The sequence below is a fragment of the Chrysochloris asiatica genome, unplaced genomic scaffold, assembly GCF_000296735.1.
Source record: "Chrysochloris asiatica unplaced genomic scaffold, ChrAsi1.0 scaffold00067, whole genome shotgun sequence".
In the NCBI taxonomy this organism is placed as follows: Eukaryota; Metazoa; Chordata; class Mammalia; order Afrosoricida; family Chrysochloridae; genus Chrysochloris; species Chrysochloris asiatica.
This window is the reverse complement of record NW_006408585.1, coordinates 1492545-1508361: the sequence shown is the minus strand read 5'-3', so window position 1 is coordinate 1508361 and position 15817 is coordinate 1492545. Positions and strand designations below refer to the sequence as shown.

The following is a 15817-nucleotide window of genomic DNA, read 5'->3' as shown; positions in this document are numbered from 1 at the left end:
ATCATTTAGAAGTGGTATCTGTCCGGATTCCCAATCCCCTTTCCAAATCTATTCAAACCAGTAATTCCCTATTAGTGGCATACATTAGACTTTGTTCTCTTCCTTATTCCTTTAATCCAATGTTTCTAAAACTTCAGTCAGTCACTTGCATTTTTGCCATATCATCATATCAGTTGTGCTATTATCCCCCACCCCCATGGTATTCTTTTTTAAAACAAATTTAAGTTGACTCATTTGTCTTTCATTCTAATACCTACTGTAACCTAGTCCTAAACCTAATTCTAATACTTACTGTAACCTAGTCCATGGATTAGTAGGGCTTTTTAAAAGGGCAGGTATGGCAACTAAAATAATCATGTGGACTGTCAGTGCTATGTTAACCACACTGGAGTAAATGCTATGTTAATCTACCCTGCATTGCTATCTTCTAGCAAGGATGATAAATGTACCAACATAGAATTCGGCTCTACAGAATACAAGCTGTTGTTCCATCTTCCATCTCAGAAAGTAGTTTTATTATTTTGTAATCTCTTATGAGTAGGCACATACCAAGATATACATAACCAAGATTATTTAGGGAACTCTTTTCAGTTCTTAATTTAAACTACTGATAAACTTCACAGATGAAAACATCTCTTTTAAAAAATGTATACCTGGATTTTCTTTGCTTAATGTCCCTCCAACTGATTTAGTAAGAAAGAATTGAAGTTTACTTTGATAATAGTGACGCAAATAGATCACTGGCTCTTAATTCTCATTATGCAGAATGTTGTTTTGTTAAGTGCCTTCAAGTCGATTCTGACCCAGCGCGATCCCGTATAGGGTTTCCAAGGAGCAGCTGGTGAGCTTCAACCACCGACCTTGTAACTGAACCAACTTTGAAGTCTGATGGCTTAACCCACAGCGCCATACCAGGACTCCATTATGCATAATAATATTAGCCAAACAACAGTTGTGGAGTTCACATAGTAAGTAAAGGAAAACATTTGACATGGAGAATAAACAAAACTCTATTAATTAATTCATTCACCAGATATATACAAGGGGGCTTCAGAAAGTTCATGGCCATGGAATGAAAATCTATTGGAATTTTTCTATGAAGTTTTTGAAGACCCTTCATATTATGTCCCTACCCTTTTTCTAGCAGCCTATATGCTGAGCAAATAATCCGAGAAGCTGGTTTCTATGAAGAAAAACATGGCATCAGGATTGGAGGAAGACTTATTGACAACCTGCAATATGCAGATGATACAACCTTGCTTGCTGAAAGTGAAAAGGACTTGAAATACTTACTGATGAAGATCAAAGAGCACAGCCTTCAGTATGGATTACATCTCAACCGTCAAGAAAACAAAAATCCTCACCACTGGACCAATAAACAACATTCTTATCAACAGAGAAGAGATTGAAATTGTCAAGGACTTAATTCAATTTGCATTATAATTTCTCTTTGTCCAAGAGTTGTTTAACAGAACACTTCAAAATTTTCTAAATGAAAAAAAAAACTTTTCTGATTTTGCTATTAATTTCTAGTATTATTAACCTATTAATTATCATTTAATTATAATTCTATCTGCATTATTTATACTTTACTCTTCTATTAAGCATTTCTTTGTGATGCAAGCCAGTTTTTAAGACTTGAGTCCACATGTGCTTGAGAAGAAAATGTATATTCTTTATCTTGATATCTATTGAAATTCAGTAAATACCATATCCATGTTGTTGTTGTTGTTAAGTGCAGTCGAGTCGAGTCGGTTCTAACTCATAGTGACCCTGTACAGGGTTTCCAAGGCTATAAATCTTTACAGGAGCAGAAAGCCTCATGTTTCTCCCATGGAACAGCTGGTAATTTCGAACTGCTGACCTTGAGGTTCACCGCCTGATTCTTAACCACTATGCTACCAGAGCTCCTGAGATCTACTTTATCATGGTGTGGCGCTGTAGACCACAAGTTCGGTTTGAACCACAAGGTTGGCAGTTCAAACTCACCAGTTGCTCCTGGGAAACCCTGTACTGGGTCGCAATGAATTAACTGACTCGACTGTACTTAACAACAACAAAGTTGTTTTTTAAATATATATTGCAACATAATTTGGTCCACTAGATTTGTCTTAGACTAATGTCTCTTATTTATATTGTAAACTAAATAGTACAATTAATTCCATCATTTGCATTTGAGAGTGAAACAAAAAACGGAAACAAGATACACAAACAACAGGATTCCTTTAAATGATGCATTTATTCTGACAAAAACTTATCTGGTTTCAAATCCAGTGTTAACCAACACTAATTTTATGTCATTAGGCAAATATTTTATTCTAGGATCTCAGTCTATTTCTGTGTAAAATGGGGTAAGTTACGGAGTATGTTTAAAGTCAATACTTTATCAGAGGTCTTTAGGTGGTACAAATAAGTTGCCTAATGAATATTCACCTAAAGGTGGTAGTGTGCTGTTGAGTCGGTTCTGACTCAGTGATTTTGTATAGGGTTTCTGAGACCGTAAATTTCTATGGGAGCAGAAAGCCTTATCTTTCTCCCAAGGAGCAAGTGGTGGATTCCAACTGCTAACTAGAGTATAACCACTATGTTACCAGATAGGTGGTTTGAACTTACCTAGCAAAACTGTGGAAGAAAGATCTGAACATCTGCTTCCATTAGATTACAGCTCTACTCTGTACACACGGGGTCTTCATGAGTCACAGTCAACTCCATGGCAATGGATTTGTTCATGGTTTTGATAATTGACCAATTCAATAAAAGTGCTTTTAAGATAATACCCTCTTGGTGTGGTACTGTGGGTTAATGCGCTCGACTGCAAGGTCAGTTTGAACGACAAGGTCGGTGGTTCAAACTCACCAGACACTCCTCAGAAACCCTATACAGGGTCATTATGAGTAGGAACCGACTCCACAGCACGTAACAACAGCAACAAAGCCCCAGTTAACAACAACAAAAAGCCCCACTATTATTGACTAAAATAATTGCAATAATAACAGCAATCATTTGTAATTTGTATTGACTAAAATAATTGCAATAATAACAGCAATCACCCTATACAAAATCACTGAGTGCTTACTGTATGCCAGGATCTATGCATGTTGTTGTTCAGTGCCTTCAAGTTGGTTCTGACTCATAATGACCCTGTATAGAGTTTCCAATGAACGACTGGTGAGGTTGAGCCACTGACCTTGCGATTCAAATAACCTTGAATTTCAGCGCTTATCCTAAGGCACCATACCAGGATTCCCGACTCTATGCATAGAGGTGATGGTGGTGGTTGTATGCAGTCGACTCGGTTCTGACTCATAGCGATGCTCTATAGGGTCGCAGGCTCTATGCATAGCACTTTACAGATGAAATCTCACTGAAACATGGCATATGCTTTTTTACTTTTTCCTCAGACTCTACCATGTTAGACTGTATGATTCAGTTGGCAGAAACTGGATTAATCGCCTTTACATTTATTCCAGAAATAGAGGGTACACTTGCATGTTGTTGGACACAACTTTCTACCTGGACATAGACAATCATCAGTAAGAGCACTTTGGTCCAGAGCACCATTGTTGTTGTTGTTTTTGTTGTTAAGTACCGTGGAGTTGGTTCCAACTCATAGTGACCCTGCACAGGGTCCTAGGCTGTAAATCTTTATGGGAGCAGAAAGCCTCATCTTTCTCCCACGGAACGGCTGGTAGTTTCGAACTGCCGACCTTGAGGTTAGCCGCCCAATTTGTAACCACTACTCTACCAGAGCTTCTTAGAGCACCATTAGCCAACATTTATATCTGTTAGTTTCCAGGTTTGGCAGGAAACAAGACCAGGCAGAGATAAGGAGCCCAGGCCTTTACAGGGTGTGACTGGATTCTTGAACAAAGAGGAACAGAGTTGTTTTCCTGGCCAGCTATTTCCATCCCAGGCTTAAACAATTGCTCTCAATGTAGTGAAAAATAGTGTAGCAAAAGATTGTTACTTGAGGTAGGCAGAGATCGCATCATAACTAAGGAGTGTTTGCCTCTAAGCCAATCTGCTTGCGTCTCCAGCAGTGACCTTGGTAATCAAATCAGGGCTGGTAGTTAAGATGGTCTCATCTTGCCTTGGAATAACCAATAATATCATACTTTGTCTTATTCTCCATACAGTCCTGTAACATGATTATCTCCAATTACTATTAGGGTTGATAAATACTTAATATGATTGGTCAGCACTCCTCCATTCTGTACCCATGGCAGATGTTGTTGTTGTTGTTGTTGTTATGTGTGAACTCATAGCGACCTTGTACAGGGTTTCCGAGGCTGTAAATCTTTACGGGAACAGAAAGCCTGATCTTTCTCGCACAGAACAGCTGGTAGTTTCCAACTGCTGACCTTGTGGTTCGCAGCCCAACTCGTAACCACTACGCTACCAGAGCTCAGTCAATTAATAATAAGCTTATATTTTTTCTTGCTAAACATAGATGTAGCCCCACAAGCCTTCACAAGTCACCCCAAGTACAACTGACTGTAATTTGGTCCTCTGATAAAATCCACTGCCATATTTTTGTTTAGGCAATTTGGACTCAAAGATATTCTAGTGTGGGACACAGCAATGTAAATGACAGTTCTAGTTTAGTGAGATTTATCAGTCCAAGGAGGAGAAGCTGCCTAACTTAGAGAATTAATTAGACCTCAACACTATGAGATAGTTCAACTCACTGGATTTGCTCAGACATGTTTTTTTTTGCAGTGTTCACCTGCTTGTACAATATACAAGTACTCATACGTATTGAATGTTTATTTCAATAGTTAGTTCTCAACAGAGTGTCACTTATACTGATGTATCAAGTCACAACTACACTTTCAATGTTGGATCAATCTGCAAAACTTATGTTTACTACAGTGTTGTTAGGTTCCAACTCATAGCAACCCTATAAACAATAGAATGAAACAATGCTTGGTCCTGTATCATCAGAATCATTTCTCTGTGACTACAATTGAGCTGACAAAGTCTCCCAGGTGAAGTGTTGAGCTGAGGGGACCATTTGCTGTAAATACAGAGGCCAAGATGCACAGTATGCTATTTTGGTACAGGGAAATCTTTGCCACATGAGCTTTAAAGATAATGCAGACAGGGTTACAAGCGATTTTATTCAGTGTACTGATGAGCAACCAAATAGTTAGATAAATGCGGATGTAATCTAATCTCCTCAAGAATGACACCAAAATACTAGTATTAGAAAGTGTGCACTGCACATAAAAGATTCAGAAACATGTACTTCTGTGAGCAGGAAAGCTGTGTATAAGCTGGTAGGTATAAAAATGAATAAAACCCATTCATTTTCCCCCAAGGAGCTTACAATCAAGCGGAAGCAGCAGACATATTGACTAACCATTAAATAAGTTAGATAGGATAAGAAGTTCTAAGTGCTATTGACACAGAAGAAATTAATTCTGACTGGAAAATCTGTTTATTATTGGTGGTTATGTGCTGTGGAGTCGGTTCCAACTCATAGCAACCCTGTACAGGGTTTCCGAGGCTGTAAATCTTTACGGGAGCAGAAAGCCTCATCTTTCTCCCGCGGAACAGCTGGTAGTTTTGAACTGCTGACCTTGAGGTTCACAGCCCGATTCTTAACCGCTACACTACCATAGCACCTTAATACTTACATTGCTCCTATATTGAGCCCCAAACAGTGCTAGACATTGGAGATAGAATGGTGAACAAAAGCTTACAACCTAGGGAGAGGAAGAAATACAAATTGGAGGAGAATATTAAAAGCACCATAAACTGCCAAAACAAACAAACAAACAAAAAAAACCCCAAACAAATCTGTATTGGAAGAAGGACAGCCAGAGTGTTCCTTGGAAGCCTGGAGCTTCGTCTCTCATACTTGGGACATATCATCAGGAGGGACCAGTCCCTGGAGAAGGATATCATGTTTGGTAAAGTGGAGGGTTGGGAATCAAGAGGAAGACCCCCCAGTGAGATGGATTGGTACTGTGGTGGCAGTGTTGGGCTCAGGTGTAGCAATGATTGTGAGGTTGGCCCGGGGCTGGGCAGCATTTCATTCTGTTATGCATAGGGTCACTCACTATATGTCAGTGCCAACTTGATGGCACCTAACAACAACAACAACAAACACCTGTGATGATTCTAAAGGCGGTGTACTTGGTGTTCAGAAAGTGTTTAATAAAAGGATTTGATTTAGTAAAGAGGGTCAGGGAGGCTCATCTTAGATCTGAGTAAAAGTTGATAAAGAAGAGGAATGGGGGTGAGGTGGGGTAGGGTGGCATGAGCAAAGTTTTGAGACAGAGGAAAAATGGAGTGCAAAATGCTGAGATATTTAAGTGGATTTTCAATTGAGTTAGGGTTTAACAACGTATTTTAAAAGAATAGTTTAAACTGTAGGTATGGCCGGATCTATGGTAACCTTTACATTCTGCCAGTTTGAAATGTAAGTTATTTGAACCATTTACTCACATGCTCAGTGTTGTGGAGTAGTTCAAACGAATTGGGTGTATCTCTGTTTGGCTTAGCATTACGTTTTATTTTCATTTCAGAGTGCGGAGGATCTATTTCAGTGCTCCTGCCATAAGACTAGTTTGTGGATTTAAAAGCAGGTATTAATTTAATATCCAAGTTGGCATGGCTAGGAGATACCTCAGGTAATTAGAAGGCTCTCACTGGGGACACCTAAAAATCTTCAAGAACCTTCACTCTGGACTCTCTCACAAATATAAAAGTAGGGTCAATAATCCTTTGCTCTGAGAATTTGTAGCATAAATACCTAAAATGAAAAAGTACTGAAGAAAAATATAATATTTTCCTCAGAGGCTATTGCCATGATGGTTTTGCAAATATATTATAAATAAAGTAATGGACATACATGGAAATTGATGGAATGAACAGAACAGATGGAGAAGGAAAAGAGTAGACAACAGTCTAGAGCCCAACTACTCCTTGAAATAAGCTCTGTACTTGAAGGTATCTTATGAAGCAAAACAGCACTATGAAATATCAACCCAGGAACAGAAGGACCTTTTTGCTTTGCAGATCTTTGTTGTGACCCAAACAATGATAAATAGATAATTGAAACCCAGGTGTCCAAGAAGAGAAGTATTAGCCTCAGACCTATGAGCTCACTATACAAGGAATGACATGTAGATTGGTATGATCTATTTTGTGAAGACTTGAGACATCGACTATCAATCAAATGTGTCTAACAAATTATTTACCTGAATCATACTGGTTCTTACAGAGGTTCAAGTTTTTGAGACCATTGGTTAAAATGTGACTTTAGTTTACAACTGATTCTCCCGCTCCACTAATACAAGTTAACTAAATCCCTTGTTAAGCCTCGAAAAATCTCGGCTTCTTACCATTTACTTTGTGTCTCATAAGCATCAAATTGAACTACATCCAGGCAAGATTCTATAGCCAAACAACATACATGAACTTGGCCTTATAAGACGTTACATTTGATTGAGATAGACAATAGAGACTTTGAAGCTGCTGCTTCGGTATGTAATAATAGTGAAATGATACAATACCTTTCATTTAGGTTCTTGAGTGCCTTAGTAATAGTGTAATAACAGCTCCAGTGGAAAGTGGTTGCCAATTAACACCTGGAGGCCAAATGGATTGAGTAATTTGCTGGAAACCAAACTGGTACCTTCAGGATAATTTCCCACGAATTCAACTCTAGTTTCAGACTTGGATGACCCCCTCTGACCCTCTCGCATCCAGAAAGTGGGAAAGGCCCAATAATCTGTTTTATTAAAAGTATTTCCCCTGCCCAGGAGGACTTCCCTTTAGGTGACCCTGAAATCCAGCCCACATTATATGAAACACAGATTCAGATCTTCTTATTGTTGTTAAGTGCCGTAGAGTCGGTTCTGACTCATAGCCACCCTGTCTAGGGTTTCTGAGAAGGCGCTGGTGGGTTCCAACCACCAACCTTGAGGTTCAAATCAACCTTGCGGACCAGTGCATTATCGTGCAGATCTTAAAGACCAACTGTAGCCCTGTAGGATAAACGTTGGATGGCAAGGTCGGCGGGCAGTTCAAACCCACAAACTGCTCCTTGGAAACCCTATAAAGGGTCGCTTTGAGATGAAATGACTGGACAGCACTTAACAACAATACAAAGGTGGGAACTAAGGCCCACAAAGGTTAAATGATTGACCACGGTCTGGTAGCTAATTTCGCAGATCTGCTCTTATCCTCACTTCAAAGACGCAAAAATGTCTAGCAATGTTGGAGATATTCCTGTTCGAAATTGGCCAGAAAAAGCTTTTCTAGGGAGTTTGTGACCCTTCTGCCCCCGGCCCAGGACAAGAAAAGGAGTTGTTCACTAAATCTCTCTTTCAGACCAACTCTGATGCTCCGAAACACTGACAGAAATTTGGCAGCCCTGGCCGCCGCGGGCCCAGAGGGATGGCGCTCCGCCTCCGGCGCTCGCGGGCGCGCTCTGCACTGGCCGCCGTGCGGCGAGCGCGGGACTCGCGGCTCCAGCGGGCGGGGAAGGCGCGGGGCGTGGTTTGCAGCTTTCCGAGAGCGGAGGAGCGGAGCGCGTTTGCTGCGCCTTACAACCTTCCGCTGGTCTGAAAAAAAGCGAGCGGGAGAATCGGCAAGAGCTGCGACCCTAGCAACTAGGCAAGCGGGGTGCTGACCTGGGGCAGCCCGAACCCACGCACCTTGGCAGGGCCAGCAGCTGGTGAGTGCGACCGCGGGGCCCCGACACCCCAGTGCGCCCCGGAGAGAGCGGGCTGTGCTGGGGAGGGAGGGAAGGGAATGGGCGGGGGCGAGGGAGAGAAAGGTCCCCGAGCCGAGGACTGAGGGCGGCGGGAGACGGGCATCGACTGAGAGATGCCCCGAGCCGAGTCCGGCCACGGGGAAACTTTGCCCGGGTGGGGAGTGCACGGGTGTAGAGGGCGCCGCAAACTTGTCAGCGGGCGGGGCACTCCGGGGATTGGAGCGAACGCCAGCGGGTGGCGTTTGTCTCTCTGGCTTCTTTGTGTCACCTTCGGGCCCCAGCCCGCCGGTCTGCCCGGCACGGGAAGGGGCCGCACTGAGGCTCGGCCTGGCTCCCCCAGTAGCCCCAGCGCTGGCCCAGCCCTCTGCGCTCGGTGTCCGCTGATTGTTTTCATTCCTCGCGTCACGCCTGGGCGGGAAAGATTTTGAACGGCGCGTGAGATAGAGGCAGGAGCCGCCGAGCAGAGATTGCAAAATCGTGGGTGGCGCGAGGCTCCCCCTGGGTGCCGGAGAACCCGCAGGGTGGACGAACTGGGGTTGGAAAAGGCAAGGGCACCCGCGGCCCGTCACTCGGGGACCAGAGGCGTGAGCCAACCACCCGCCTCCGCGGCGGGGGCTGAGCTGACGGCTCAGATTATAATTCCATTTTGATTGCTTGGGGTCTTTGTTGTCTGAAATTGCCTTTAGGGTCTGACGATAGCACCTTCTCCTCCTGAGGTTATTTTTCTTCTGTGGAATAAAGAGGGAGGGAGGACTGCGTGTGTAATCCGTGCAGCTCCAAACAACACTAGCCGCCTTTTTTTTGATGGAGCTTGAGAAGTCCTGTGTAACATTTGCCTTTGTGGACGCCTGTTATTTCCTAAAGTTATTATTTTCCCCTCCCCTAGTGGAAGGGAGCGTCGGGGCTAGATGCCAGCAGGCAAGATTGCGTACAAGCACCAGCAAGTCCGACACAAACCGTGAAGATTCTTCCCAGCCGCTCAACACTTTGGCATGACTTTTTTTGTTTTTTTTTAAAGTTTGTTTGATTTCAAGCAACTTTCGTCTGCTTTCCTAAGCGTTTCCATAGCTTCCAAAGCTTCGCTGCAGCTATTTTGTGGTTCTGTGAGGATAGGTTCAGTCACTTTTAGGAGTGGGAAATACAATTAAACTTGAGAGTTAGTTGTACATGCCCTGCCTGAGACGTTGTAAACATTATCATTGGAGTGTGTACACCTTTTAAGGGATGCAAATTTCAGTGTGTTTTGATAGTTAATGCATGACTCCTTCTGGAGAACTGTTGAGCCAACCGAGGGCGTTTCCTTAGATAGTTACTGAAGGTCCCTAGGCCTCCCAGCGTTTTCCCCATGCACCCCTCCTCTAGAACATCCCAGAAGGTAACAGGTGTAATCCTCTTTAAATTTTTTTCTTTCTTTCTTGGTGGCGATTCTGGAGATGTCAAATCAAGAAGTAAAAGGCGGAAAGCATTGGTTCTTTGGCCTCATGTTTGAGTAAACAAACCATATATTTGAATTTAGCAAAAATAAAAATCAGGATGAGCCAATCAGGTCAGCCTTGTACATTAAGATTGTTTTAACCTTTACTCAGTTCACAATAAAACATTAATTAAAAGGAAAAGATTGTTGCAAAAATAAAGTGACTAAGTTTACCTCATTAGAAATTTTACAAGGATTTCATTGGGTTCCTGCCAGTTGTGTTTGCAGGATATTGCAATATGTTGAGAGAACTAACAAACAATGAGATTATTTTAGGTCCTTACAATCAGTGACATAATATGTTAGTTTAATGTAAAGAAATTAAAAAAGGAATTTAGCAAGCAAAGTAAGGGAAAGAGTGAAAAGCAGTTACTTATTCATGTGTCATAACTCTTTATGTTTTAAATCTAGATTTTCACTAATTTCAAAAACCAATTTATTCATTCACTCAAACAAGCTTCTACCATATGCTAGCTACTGTGCTGGACTCTGGGGATCCAAATAATTGTTACCATTTGTACAACGCTTCTTTTGTAACAGTAAATGCTTTACATAAATTACCTTCTTCATTTAATAAGTGTTTATTGAGTGCCTACAATGTACTGTACTAGATACAGGAGTTAGAAGGGTGTACAAGATTACTGTGGTTTCTGTCCTTAGTGGGACAGACAGAAACTAAAATACATTACTAAATAATGGCAGCAGTCAGATCACATCACTCTTCTCTTCAGAACTCTCCATTGGCTTCCCGTCTTACTGGGGATGAAAAGACCTGAGAGTGGCTCCTAAAGCCTGCCCCCCCCCCCCCCCCCTCACTTCCCATCTTCCTCTCTTTCTGGTCCTGAGTCCTGCTTACTCACTTACTGTTTACTGGGCTGAGAATGCTCTCCCCTTCTCCCACTTTTGTGTGGTTCTCCCCACATCTCCTTTACCTTTCTACTCCATGTTAGATTCTGTGAGTCTTCACTGTGGTTGTTGCCCCTGACTCATGGTGACCCCATGCACAATGGACTGAAATGCTGCTCAGTCAATCCTTACGATTGAGTGCAGATCAGACCATTGTTTTCATTGGTTGATTTTCAAAAATTGATCACAAGACCTTTGTTTCCTAGTCTGGAGGCCCCACTTAAGCCTGTCCTGCATCATAGCAACACAGGCCTCGACTGGCAGACCAGTTGGTGACTGCATGGCACACAGTGGCCAGGGGGGGAACTGTGTCTCTCTCTGGGAAGGTGAGAATCCTATGGGTGAACTACCACTACACTGAGTCTTCACTGGCCTCCAGATTTAAAACCACAACCACCTGTTCTTCTCCATGGCCCGTATGACTATCAGACATACTAGATCGTTTACTCATTTGATTGTTGTGTATCTTCACTCACTAGGTTATATATGCCTCATCAGAACTCCTTTATTTACTGCTTAAAAAAAAAAAAATCCTCCGAATCTGGAACAATTCCTGGCAAATAGCGTGTCCTCAGTAAATATTTCTTTAATGAATATTGTCGAATGGAATGCAGGAAACATTAAAGTGGTAAGATATACCATGACCAGGGGCTTCTGTGCTTAATAGTAAGGATAGCTGTCTATGGAGATGACTTTAAGATGAGACTTGAAGATGAAAGGGATGTAGCCATATCATTGGGTGGTGTTGAGGAAAGTTACTAAAAAACATCTGCTCCCAACCCAGAAAACTTCTTCAGGTAAGTTGTTGTTGTTAGGTGCCATCGAGTCGGTACCTTCCAACTCATAGCGATCCTGTGCACACCAGAACATAATACTGCCTGGTATAGGGCCAACCTCATAATTGTTGCCACGCTTCAGCCAGTAGAAGAGGAAAAAAAGTTTTATTTTTTAATAGCTGTTAAACCAGAATGGATGGATGCATCAAAGACAGTCTTCTGCTAAAGAGATTGCAAAGACAGAAAGAACTCGTGTTGAGTGTCGTCCAGTAGGTTGTGACCCTGTGTAGGTTTCCAAGGTTGTGAACCTATATAGGTGAGCTTGAACCACCAACCTTGCAGATCAAACTGACTTTGTAGTCCAGTGCATTCACCCACAGCACCACACCAGGACCCCATCCTTTATATAGTTGAGTTGATATCATTTTTTACATTCCACTTTAAGATCCAATTGCCAGTTCTCCAGTATCATTATGGCTGGATACCTGAAGTTGTACAAATCTTCTTTCAAGAGACTGGGAGGTTTGTTGTTGTTAAGTACCATAGAGTCGGTTTTGACTCATAGTTACCCTGTACAGGGTTTCCAAGGCTGTAAATCTTTACGGGAGCAGAATGTCTCATCTTTCTCCCGCGGAACCGCTGGTAGTTTCGAACTGCTGGCCTTGAGGTTGGCAGCCCGACTCATAACCACTGCACTACCAGAGCTCCTTTGGGTGTGATTTTCCTTGATGACTCCATTTCTGAAGAGATGGCTCCCAGGTCCTGGAGGAAACATCAATTTACATACTTTTCAGAAAGACAAAGAAAGATTTTTCCATTATAAGTTAAACCAGTCCAGGAGGGGAGTTTATTTCCTGTTTTCAATGGGGAGAATTGAAACCATAGATGTGTGGGTTTATTTCTAGACTCTCGATTTTTGTATCTACTGTCTTACCCATGGAGTCCTGGTGTGGCACTGTAGGATAAACACTCGACCTCAAGGTTGGTGGTTCAAACTCACCAGCCGCTCCTCAGAAACTGATACAGGGCCACTGTGAGTCAGAATTGACCAGATGGCACTTAACAACAACAACAATAACAATTATACCAGTGGGGTCCTGGATGGTGCTGTAGGATAAAGTGCTGGACCCCAAGGTTGGTTTGAACCACAAAGTCTTCAGTTCAAGATCACCAGCTGCTCCTTGAAAACCCTATACAGGGTCGCTAAGACTTGGAACTGACTTGATGGTACTTACTAACAACACTCTTGGTGTGGTGCTGTAGGATAAGCCCTGGACCACAGGGCCGGCAGTTTAAACTCACCAGCCACTCCTTGGAAACACTGTACAAGGCCTCTATGAGTCAGTCAGAACCAACTCGATGGCACTTAACCAAACGGAGTGTTGTTGTTGCTGTTAAGTGCCACTGAGTTGGTTCTGACCCCTAGCAACCCTGTATAGGGTTTCCAAGGAGTAGCTGGTGAGCTTGAACTGCCAGCCTTGCAGTTCAAACCGACTTTGCAATCTAGCATATGAACCCACAGCACCACACCAGGACTCAAAAACAAAACCATTTTTTCCTTAAAAAAATTATTCAACAACATTTTAGGGTAATTACATTTATTTAAAAATCATGTTGATGTTTAGGTTAATTTCATCTTATTTATAAAATAATATTCATGTTCATGTTTAATGCTATAACCTATCCATGGGTTTATTATATCTGTTGTTGTTAAGTGCCTTCGAGTCGGTTCCGACCCATAGTGACCCTGAACAGGGTTTCCAAGGCTGTAAATCTTTGTGGGAGCAGACAGCCTCATCTTTTTCCCGTGGAGCAGCTGGTAGTTTCGAACTGCTGACCTTGTGGTTTGCTGCCTGATTTGTAACTACTACGTGTGTGTTTTTAAGATGAAAATCTACCCCCTCCACATATACCAATGAACTGTGCCACATGCCCCCCTTCTTTCATCAAATAAAGGATTGTGTCTAAAAAAGATGGTGTTTAGAATAATGATATCACTTATGGTTGAAGCCTGTAATTCTTCAAGAAATTTCAGGTTATGTTCTTTTCTTGGTGGTTGTGTCATCACCGAACCTTTGGTCCTTGTCCTGCTCAATTGGTAAGTGGTGATGTGCTGTGTAGTCGGTTCCGACTCATAGCGACCCTGCTGAGGATTTTCTTTCTTTTTTTTTTTTTCAAGTTTGAAAACAACTTAATTATCACTCATCCAAATCCATAGGAGAATTTTAAATGTTTACAAGGACAAACTGTCTGGTACAGTTATTACTGCATCCTTCATGGTAGAGTATCACAAGTGAAAAGTTTCTGGTGGTTTGATCTACTTAACATCATACCTAAGAAACAACCTAAGTCATGGCAACTTCAGGCTTCAATGTGAAACCATCAAAAAGCTCTCTCAGAAGGGTTTTCTCCTGTCTAGAGAATTTTCAAGGCACACGAACATTTCTTTCTTCTTTAAATTAACCAAAAAATGTGCCTCAAAATGCCTTGTTGTTGCTAAGTGCTGTTAAGTTGGTTCTGACCCATAGCGACCCTGTATTGGGATTCCAAGGAGCAGCTGGTAAGTTTGAACCACTGACCTTGTAGTTCAAAGCAACATTGCAGTCTAGCACATTAGCCCACAGCACCATACCAGGACTCCCCTAGGAGGTCCTGATATTTAGTCAAGGCAAGGATGAAACAAGGCTATATACTTCTAGATATGACACACCAGTTTTGAGGAAGCCATTAAAATCATTATCAAATCCTTGGTGGACTGAGACCCTGGAGCAAAGGTGCAGTCTTACGGGATAGGAAGACTAGAGTCAGTACGCCTTTCAGTAATATGCCTTTCTAAGCTTTCACTTAGAAGAAGATGACTTTTGGAGTTGGGGATTTGCCCCTTCGACTTTAACCTCTGAACAGCCTCCCTTACTTGCTTGGGTTGTAGTGGTGGCATTTCTCCCCAGTTCTCACACACATCCAGTGCGTCTTCTACCACCTCCCCAATGAAGACCTTGGAAATACCAGGCGCAGCAGTCACAACGTGTGGAGACACAGAGGTACCAGGGATGGACCGATCCGCCTTTCAATGGCTGCCATGTGGAAAGGAAAGCTGATCCACAATCCATTTCTAACGATTCAGTTGCTCAGAAAAAGAAGAAACAGGATATACATCTTGTGAATCTCATCTTCATTCACATTCTTTTCTTTGGTATCGTTTTTTTGGCTGCAGGATTCAGTAATGAGTCTTTCCTTTCAGCTTCTGTTAAATCTGAGATGTCCTGACTTAAGCTCACCTTCCACCTCTGAGGTTTCTTTCAAGTTCACAACTCCGCCCCAGTCAGTTTCCTCCTGGAGTCCTCTGTGCTGGTGGCCCTGGGGCCCAAGAGAGCAGGTGGGTGTCTTATGTGACTCCCCTTTCTTTCCACTTTTATCAGTTGGCAACTCACAGGCATTGTCCATAGGAGTAGAGATGGAGAAGAGAATGCAAGAGGAGATCACTGCACTGTCAGATGCAGGAGCTCCCTGTATAGGATTTTATGGGAGCAGAAAGCTGCATCTTTGTCCCTATGGAGCAGCTGGTAGATTCAAACTGCTAATCTTGTGGTTAGCAGCCCAATGCATAATCACCATGCTACCAGGACTCCTTCTTGCTCTACTAACCTAGTATGGAGCTGCAGGATAATGCACTGGACTGCAAGGTCACTTTGAACCACAAAGTCGACAATTCAAATCTACCAGCTGCTCTTCAGAAACCCTATGCAGGGTCCCTGTGAGTTGGAACTATCTTGACGGCACTTAACAACAAACAACAAATTCTGTTTTATTGGTAGACCTCAATTCATTTATCTATAAAAGCTATTAAATATAGCTTTTGGCTATTAAGTATAAAGCTACTATGAATATGAGTGAGCTCTGGTAGCGTAGTGGTTACGAATCAGGCTGTGAACC

General features: G+C 42.4%; 2 pseudogenes; both read right to left on the bottom strand.

The window, feature by feature from the left end:
• LOC102812665 overlaps positions 1 to 14162 on the bottom strand; it is a 27610-nt pseudogene extending 13448 nt beyond the window's left edge.
• Positions 14163 to 14666: 504 nt separating this feature from the next.
• Positions 14667 to 15328, bottom strand: LOC102812292 (annotated as a pseudogene).
• Between the last annotated feature and the right edge of the window lie 489 nt (positions 15329 to 15817).